The 9,738-nt window shown below is 40.2% G+C and overlaps 1 long non-coding RNA gene across 1 annotated transcript in view; it reads left to right on the top strand.

Moving 5' to 3' along the window:
- Nucleotides 1-561, top strand: part of LOC107681001 (uncharacterized) — a 1,802-nt gene extending 1,241 nt beyond the window's left edge. The window contains exons 2-3 of the long non-coding RNA XR_001633216.1: nt 33-361; nt 526-561. This is a non-coding gene — a long non-coding RNA (uncharacterized LOC107681001). The remainder of the gene's footprint in view (nt 1-32; nt 362-525) is intronic.
- The last annotated feature ends 9,177 nt before the right edge of the window (nt 562-9,738 follow it).

Here is a 9,738-nt window from a genome sequence, read left to right as displayed (position 1 = left end):
GGGGTGAATTTATTGTGCAGCCCTAATTTGAGGTTAATGTGTGTACTGGGCTACTTTTTAGTTACAGCAGCTATCACTGTGTTGTTATGAAGTCAGTTGTGCCAGACAATTTTGGAGGCAGAGACAGGTTGTGGGGGGCACTAATAGGGAAAAACTTAAACTGTTGGAATAAAGAGTTTTAAAGGGTTAGTGATGGAAAACTTGCAGGTCAATGGGCATCAATGTTTAAGGTTGGTAAACACTTGTACACGGACGCATATAATACTACCCGCCTGACATTGGCATGTGTTATTCAGGTGTCAAAGTTGTGCAGAGTTGAAGGAAGAAACCTCAAAGACAGTGCCAGAAGGATGCTGGACAGGTAAAGCCTACAAATCTTGCCACATTAATCAAACATTGTGGTGTCAATACTCGATAAGTTACAACGCAAATCAGAAATTTAAAAAATAATTCCTTTACTGGTCAGTTTGAAATGTCAAACTTTGTCCGCAATTGTTAACCACCTCAATCTGTATTATATTTTAGGGTTTTAAAAAAATTCCCTCATGTCCAAATTCAACATGAAGGGGGGTGGTCCGCTGCAGAAAGAGGCATTTGAAAAGAGTGCACTGTTCTCAGTCATGAGAGGTATGTGTATAAAACACATAACATTTACCAGAGAGTACTTTTATGCGGGCTTTTGCAAGGGGGAGCGGGACAAAACATGAATGTCACGGGCGGGAGCGGGACCAGATAAGATATATTTCTGCGGGAGCGGGCGGGCGCGGGCGGGAGTGGGACTGAAAAATCCGTCCCGCGCAGGTCTCTGCCAGAGAGCTTCTCTCTTTTTTTAACACACTGAATGGTGATACACTATATATATCTCGTTTTTGTTTTTAGTAGGCATCCAAGCAAAAGAGAATGACTCCCTGTCACAATTAGTGTAATTGAAGTAAAAAATTATGTCAAGCTTTTCTTGTGCTTTTTTTCTTCTTTCTTATTTGGCAGATGCTGTGATGACCAACTTCCCGGCAGCAACAGAGTTGGACTTGAGGAATGCAGTTGGGAAGCATTTTAAATAAGAAATAAAACCAGTAATTAATAATTTCCTTTAAGTTCACTGTTGGTTGTTTTATTTGTTAAAAGTAAACCAACAAAAGGGTTAATCTTTTTTTATGTTGTAATTTATCCGTAATGTTTTAATGTTAAGTGTGATAACATGCTCTTGATTTGTATTAGATTTTTTTCTTTTAAATATCTTAAGTTAAAATATTTAATTTTTTAATTTGTATATTTTTATTATCTTAAGTTTTTAAAAATTCCAGATTTTTTATCATAATATTTATATTTAAGTGTATTGTATTTATACAATTTTATTTTGTCATTAATTCTTTTGTATTTTTATCACTTTGTATTGTCTTAAGTTGTCCAAGTTGTTAAAAATGTATTTTTCTTAATAAAAGCTGTATATTGAATTTGTTTGGATGGATTGCCATTTTGTTGTCTATTAGAGGTATATATGTAGTCGTTTAATAGTGGTCTAATTGATGACTAGTCTATTCTTGGGCTATGATTATACATCTATTAAATTTTCATTGACAGCCCAAATTTAGCCGTTTTAGCCTAGACGTCTGGGCTGTGTTTAGACAGCTAATAGATGTCTTTTAAACGCAAAATTGCTTGCTGGGTTACCTCTGCCTGTACTCTGACTCTGCTTTTTCCTCGCCTCTGATAACCCTACTGGTGATTTAATCCTACCCGTATTAATGCTGATAAAGCATAGTTAAAGCATAGCTAAATAAAGCTGCATTTGGATCCTCAACTCCGTTGTCACGCTGCTCCCTGTTACAAACTCATTCACAATGCGAGATGTCAAATTTTGATTGTACTGACAAACTACTACTACTCACTTGATTCTCGATGGTTTTAGAGAACAATTACTCCTCGTGGCCCATTGTAGTTTCAAAGAATAATACAACAACAAATGCATCAAGTATAAACGCATCATCCATTTGGAGAGGTGCACGCACAGTCAGCGGAGGCTCGCGATGTGGAGCCAGGCGAAAGTGTAAAGAAGGCTTGATGTCACACTAGCTGGGTTTCCATCACCCAGCTTTTATGCGCATTTTGAAGTATCGCATCAGAATCGAGAGATGGAAACGCTGAATATCGAGTAAAAATGCCCTAATTCGCAAAAAAGTTTTTACGCTCGCTTGAGGTGGTTTTTGACTTGTGCGAAAAAAGGTTAATGCGAATAATGGGAGATGGAAATGCATTTTGCGAATAAATTCCTCCAAGCGCATCAAAAAAGTAATGTGACTGCGCTATGGGACGGCAAATCCTGACTAACCAGCGGACCGATCTTGTTCCACAGCATCTGAAATGTTGTTATATGGTCATTCGGAAATGCCCGAGCAAAGTCTGTCATCAAAGTATTTCTGTATAATTGCCTCCCAGAACTGTTAAACGACTGCGTTCCCAAACAGCAGCATCCACCTCCGAAAGAAATAACCGCATTCATTGTGTATCGTCTGCTCGTTCTGAGGTGCAAACAATTTATTATATAAGAAAATTATTAAATTCAGTAGGTTCTCCTACTTTTCTTAGTGATGTATAGTGCTAGTTTATCAGGAAGTGATGATTTTGTTCTCTTTGACTCGTTGGATGGAAACATCTCAGGTTACTTATGTAACCATGGTTCCCTTACTGCGTCCTCTAGGGGTCGCTATGGGGAACGCCTCGTCGTGACCAGTGTCTGAATCATACATTGAAAAACACCAACAACACGTTGGCCGGCGATAGCCCATGACGTCACTACCGGTGCGACTATTAGTATAAATAGGCGCCGGGAGAACATGTCATTCACTTCTTCGTCTGAAGCTTGTGTTCGAAGCATGGCAGGAAGCCTAGAGGACGCAGGTCGACGTTCCCTTGAAAGGGAACGTCTCAGGTTACTTATGTAACCATGGTTCCCTGAGTAGGGAACGAGACACTGGGTCGCTATGGGGAACGGTATACCTACGCCGCCATGCTGAGGGAAATGCGGGCCAGAACCATGGCGAGCACTAAGTACCAACTTTACCATTTTCATGGTGAGTTGCCCCTGGGACGTCAGACGGCTGTCCGTGACTTTATCCCCTACGGCCAAAGGCCTAGGCTACATACCCAAACTTACCTGTTAGGGCCAGACTCCTGTGTGCAATGAAGCGCCAGCCCGACCTGCTGTGGCTGCGTATGCCCTGACATTCGAGCGAGATGTCAAGGACACATAGAGAGATAGCTGGCCAGCGTCTCTCTATAGGGGCATCTTCTCATAGCCGCTTTCGCGCATCGTCTCGATGTTGGCATAACTCGTATGCTGGAATCGATGGATGCGTGAGGAAAAACGGCCTCTTCCATTCCTTCTCGATATCTGTATGGAAACAGGAAGAAAGGAAGGCTCACCTGAGCTGGAGGGTTATGGCCAGAAAAATAACGTTCATCGAGATACCTCGCAACGTCACTTTCTTCGTCCGCTTCACGGCAAATAAAGCCTCGCCGTGGCGCGATTCATAACTTCCAAAAGCTCATCTCAAACACTTCAACAGTGCAGTCTCTGTGTGAGATATGTGATTGTTGTCATATTTCTAAAAAAAATGTTTATATTAAAGTAAAAATGGATGATAAAAACATCTTTCGAATGGAATTAAATAGCAAGCACTTTTGGTGTCTTGTTCATCATATTTATTTTCATATTAAAGCAACAGAACTTAAATTATATCATGGTTATTAGCAACACAGCGCATGAGTGTGAATAAGGCGTTATCCACCTTTCTCGTAGGTATCTGTTCCACTCTGAGAAGTCAGAACTGTCCGTCTTGACTGCAGTTATTTCACTCCTCCCTTACTGCGTCCGCCTACTCGAGGCGAGGCATGGTGTATCTCAGATGAGCCAAGCGATTCAAAAGCATATGGAGCCATCAGCTCTTGCGATATGATTTCATACACCGATCGGTCTGGATAACGCTCCTGTAAGCCGAACACACCTAGTGTGTCCACACCAGATGTGGCCATTGTTCCATCACTTTGTGTTCAGCTGCAACAGCTAGAAGTTGTCTCTACTGGATGCAACAAATCCCTTGTTTACACCTGGTATTAGGATGCGATCCGATCACAAGTGGGCAATGCTAAATACTAGGGATGCACCGATACCGATGCGCTCCAGTACACGTACTCGTAAAAATGCCCCGATACCAAAAGCCGATACCAAACAGCGTGTGAATAGAGCTGTGTCCAGAAAAAGAAACACTGAAAACAGAACAACAGAGAGTAGAATGGCGTTATTAGAGGTTAAGGATGTCTATGAAGTACATGTAAGTAATTAATATAATGTTAAACATTCAATATTCACGCCTGTATAGCGGATGTGCCCGAGCTGATAAGCAGAATGCTTTGAGTGGATTGAGCGCGTGGCGGCACAGATGCGCAAGCTAGATGCGCAAGCTTGTCCAGTGAATATCTCACCAACATCACTGGAAAGTTTGTAGTTTGGTCGGATATGTCAAAAACAAGTAAGTAAAACAATGCACAAGTTACTAAAGTTATTTGACGGTAAGGAGAGCGAGAGAGAGAGTCAGAGAGCGCGATGTTGCATGATCTTGATTGCTGTTCGCTCCATTACCGCATGCATTTGGATTAAAACTAAATCGTAAATATAAAACAAACTAAAATTATAGGGACATTCACTATAAGCAACATTTATTTTAAACGTCAAGCATACACAACTTTATTTAAAGCAGAAGTGAAACTAGCAGTGTGAAATGCGTTAGGCTGTAAGTGTCTCTCTCATTCTGCACCAATACAAACGTGTTCACGCTGCACATGTTTAGCTTGCTTTAAAGGCCAAAGTATACTTCGGTTTTTACTCGTATGCGAGGGGCCATGTACACTGCGCGTGATGCAAATTACATCATCAAAATAGTATGCGTGCATTCGTATAATGTATAACCAGTGGCTCCCTGCATTATTTTAGGAAAACTTTTTGTGATTACAGTATTGAGCTGCTGCAATGGAGCAGCTCTAATGCGCCATTAAAATGAACAGTGAAAGTAACAAAAGCTTATACAATACATTTTAACAGGTATAATTAAGTGTGGAAATAACTGAAGGTAATATCTGTTATCTAAGCCAACTAACATGATTCATATTATTATTATTATTATTTTGTTTCTGTACCCAATATAAACAAAAAAAAAATTACAAATGCTGTGAAAATACAGGTATTGGTATCGGCGAGTACCAAAAATGAAAGTATCGTATTGGACTCGTTCTGAAAAATGTGGTGTCGGTGCATCCCTACTAAATACAGGTATAATAAGCTGGGTCTGAAACGTTTTGAGCTTGTCCACTTTTGACAGCTTCCAGAGGTTGTCGAAAACGCATTTGACTGGATTGCTTTCGTAGTGATGACACTTGTTTAAAATCAGTAATATCTACAAGTATTGTAGCAACCTCATTTTTATATGACAAAATGTAATTATTCTGACTGAGTTTTTTTTTTTTTTAACCACTGGCCTTCCATCGTAGCATACATTTCGATCATGATAATCACAGTTAAAACCACAAATATAGCACCTCAATACCATGGTAAAAATGTAATATGGGTTTTAGGTATCTGTATGAAAAACAGTAGCCAATTTAAATAAATTTAGTATAAATGCATAAACGCTATAGCTTAATCACAAAAAAATACTGTAATTATATTCCATTACTCCTCCTTCAATACATTTAAAACATGTCTACATTAATAATAAAATTCGACACAAATACCCACATTTCTAACAATACCATGGTGCAGTTAGTGCTACTACAGTAAATCTATGGTAAATGATGGCAATTTGTAGATGAAAAAGTCTTCTAAATGTATCGTTGCGCTCAGTGTTTCTCCTGTTTGTCAGCGCTGTTTCATCTGGCTGTAAACAGAGTTATTTGTGTTCTTTGCTGAATACAAGCGCTTCACACTGGATCTCACAGCACCATTTGATCGAGACTCATCAGCGAGTGAACACATCCGCTCTAGTGAAGCTCGCGCCGCGCCACCATTTAAACTTTGAGCAGAGCAGATAAATGGTCCGAGTGACACGCTTCAAATGAGTTGCGCTCTTTCGTTTCGCCTTTGCCTCATAAACATTATATCAAACATTTATTGACCTGTTGTTATCATTTATCGAGGAAATTTATATTGCGTGATAATTTTCGATTTAATATTTCACATACTTTTGAAAATCAAGCGTTTAGTTGATCCTGATAAGTGCTCATTGTCACAGTTGTAAACACGACGGGTTTCTTCTAACATGAGGGGGTTTGGCGTTACGGCATATTTGTTTCCAGGTGGAACGTTAAAGAACGCGACACGCACGTCTCCCAGAAATCCTGTATAATCCATCCAATCCGATGATGACTTCGAAACTCCTTGAAGTGTTTCCAATTTTGTGTGCCGTATGCATCAGATGTTCAGCCAATGGTTGGTGGGCATGATGTCAGAGGCCGAGACTATAGAGCCACCATCTGGCAGCAGAATTGTCACTGGGATTGTAAGAATGGGGTCACCAAACAGTCACCAAACTCAGTACATATATTGTTCTCATCAAGCCAGACAACTTTATAATTTAGAGTCATTAGCTACGACGGACAGGAAGTTGGCTATTTTTGGTTTGAATGTGGATATGTTTGAAAAACCAGGTTCAGGATTTTTAAATACTGTTCCTAGGGCAATCATGCAATTCACACCAAACGTTGTCAACATGATGCCAAAATATTGAAGATGCTAAATTGTAAACGGTTAACTTTTTTTTCAATTTATTAAACGTAAAGTTACAAAAAAGGAAACAGGAATTGTATTATATCTTTAAAGTTATTTGTCCAAACTCCTCAAAACTTTTTAGACATGGAGAAGTCGTCATTTTGAGGAAATATGATTAGTTTCATGAATTTCTGATGCTCTGGGGGCTAACAGCAAATTATAATCTGTCAGACATTTCAACTGACAGATGAAGGCTGTAATGCTAAAGCTGTCCACTGGATGGAATCATAGGATAAGAAATCTTTTAAACCTAATCTTTTTCTACTCAGTTAGCATCACTTAGAATGACATAAATTCATAGAATCAGTTAATGTACTGTACTGTAAATATAGTTTTATATAATTATTTTACAAATGTTTATACATCACTAAAATCATTTTAAAATCTTATGGATCATTCAAAGTTTTATATATCCTTCCCTTTCTGCGTGTTTATCTGTTTCATACACTTGCTATTCTAGAGTAAACTTTTCATTGTTGTAACTCAACAACCAGACTGCCAGAGGTTTAAATGCATGTGGCCACTGTGCACTGTTTTCCTGAAGCCACTTGGTTGATGGTGGCACTGGGGCATGGGACCGTCTTTGCTGCTTGCAGCTATAGTTTGATGTTAAAATCTTCCTAACATTATAAGTGGACCTAAAAAAAAAAAGAATAGAGCAGTTCACATCACAAATATAATGATAACGACACAGAGTAACTGTATCAATGGAATCACTTTCAGGACAATTTTTTCTAGCTAGCAAACAAGCTTGAGCATTTAAAGCAGCATATATTATAACTGCAGTGCACCCTTATAGTAAACACAACATTATCGTCCTTTGGTGTGGATGCTATACATGTAGTTAACTTTATAGTTATCGTTCTTGGTGTAAATAGGCCTTAAAATAGGCCACTGATGTCGATAACTGCAATGATAACTAGGGCTGCATGGTTTAAACTGATAAACACCTAAAGGTGACACAGGGGCTTGAATTAACTTACTACAATAGCTTTGAGCAGAATATCTCGGTGGAGATTGCTAAACTCCAACATGTTTGTCAGTGTTTTCAAGATCATTAGCACATTTTTGCAGCCCAGAGAAAGAGAGAGAGTGTGCACTTGGTTGCCAGGTTGGGAAGATTAAGTAAAACACTGGATAGAAAATGTTTTCTTTTTAAGAGAAAAGCTCTGATTGGGGGATTTAAACTCTTAAAATCTGACAACCCTAACCATCCGATCACGGACAACCAGACTGAAGAACAGCTTCTATCTTCAAGCCATCAGACTGCTTAACAACCAGCTATCCTTCATCTAAAACCGGAATACATGCTGCTCTTAAGTTTATTATTTATTGTACTTGCACTGCCACTTTAATTTTCTTTCATGTAGCTCTGCGACACTCTACAATGACATTTTGGACACTGCTCTACCCCCAATATTCTTATATCAGTACCTCAGGACTACTTAAAACTCTTAACACTGTCTACCCTTATTGTATCTGTTACTGCCACTTATTTGTATTTAATGCTCTGTCTGTGTTATTGTTCTGCCTATGGTCACTGAAGTCACTCAATATCTCAGTGCCCTCCACGTACGTCTATATCTGTATGTTTTTTGTATGGTCCTGTTATTATCACTGTATGTCTGAGCCTCGTCACAAGCATTTCAATGCCCAGTTTTCCCCAGTGTTAACTATGCAAATGATAAGTAAATGCCTCTTGACTCTTGACTTGACTCTTGAAAGCTAGTGGAGGATTGTTACCAATTCAAGATAATGGAAATGTAAAAAAAAAACCAGGATAAATAACCAGCAGGCCAATATTGTGATTATTATTTTATTATTATTATAGTCATAGTTATTGTGATTATTATTTTATTCTTGTTATAGTCATACTTATTGTGATTATTATTTTATTATTGTTACAGTCATTGTTATTATTCTTAGTTTGACCAATGTTTTTTATTGATCATAAGGTGGAAAAAAGACATCACGTCGGTGACCGACGAATTGGGATCTCGCTTAGAAAGACCAATCCACTTCGAGTGTAAACTAAATGAGCCAATGCACATTGGCATGCGATAATTGCATCCAGCTGCCGCTGATCACAGCGTGTGCATAAAAAGGCAGCCGGTGCAACGCATACCAGGTTTTCCCTGAGGAGCCGAGCCGGTGGTACAGCAGCTGTGGCGATGGGACGTGCCGTCTCCGTTCCCTCCTTCAGGGAACAAGGGTTACATACGTAACCGAGACGTTCCCTTTCAGTCGGTCACTCTCTACGTCACGTCGGTGACCGACGAATTGGGATCCCTACCAAAGCGCCATGGATGCTGCCCCTTCCAGTGTCCTGTGCGAGCCGCCTGTGCCCCTTTTTGGTGTAGGCCGGGGCTCGCAACAAGAAGACCAGTCACCGTTGTCATAGCACAACCCACTAAGTGAGATTGGATAACACTGGGAAAATGTACCTGTTCCACTTGGAACAGGAATGTTGCGGAAGCCCCATCCTTCCCGAAGGAGGTTTCGGGAGCACTTACACATATGAACAGCCGTTTAGGTGCATATGGAAGATTAGAGGTAATTATAACCCTCTTGGAAATGGCAGAAGTCTGCCGGGGAAACATGGGCTCTGAGGCTATATCGTGGACTTTACACATATGGGATCCACTTAGGTCTCTACATATGGAACCCAGCCCTCTACCGGTTCTCACGGATTCATTGAGTGAGGGCCTGGCGCCGGACGTTCCACCACCTCTGGCTGCCGAGGGGATGGAGGAGCTCGGCAGGGTCTACAGTATGGACACTCTGGAGCAGTTTTAGCAAGCCGACACTAAACCGGGGCCTCTCAGCACCTCTACCCATTTGAGGTGAGAACACAGGAGGATACCGGCTCCACACGAAGGCTATAGAATCTAGCGAACGTGTTGGGGGTCGCCCAGCCC

This window comes from Sinocyclocheilus anshuiensis, unplaced genomic scaffold, assembly GCF_001515605.1.
Source record: "Sinocyclocheilus anshuiensis isolate Anshui unplaced genomic scaffold, SAMN03320099.WGS_v1.1 scaffold2032, whole genome shotgun sequence".
Lineage (NCBI taxonomy): Eukaryota > Metazoa > Chordata > Actinopteri > Cypriniformes > Cyprinidae > Sinocyclocheilus > Sinocyclocheilus anshuiensis.
Note: the sequence above shows the minus strand (reverse complement) of the source record. Positions and strands in the feature narration are given on the sequence as shown.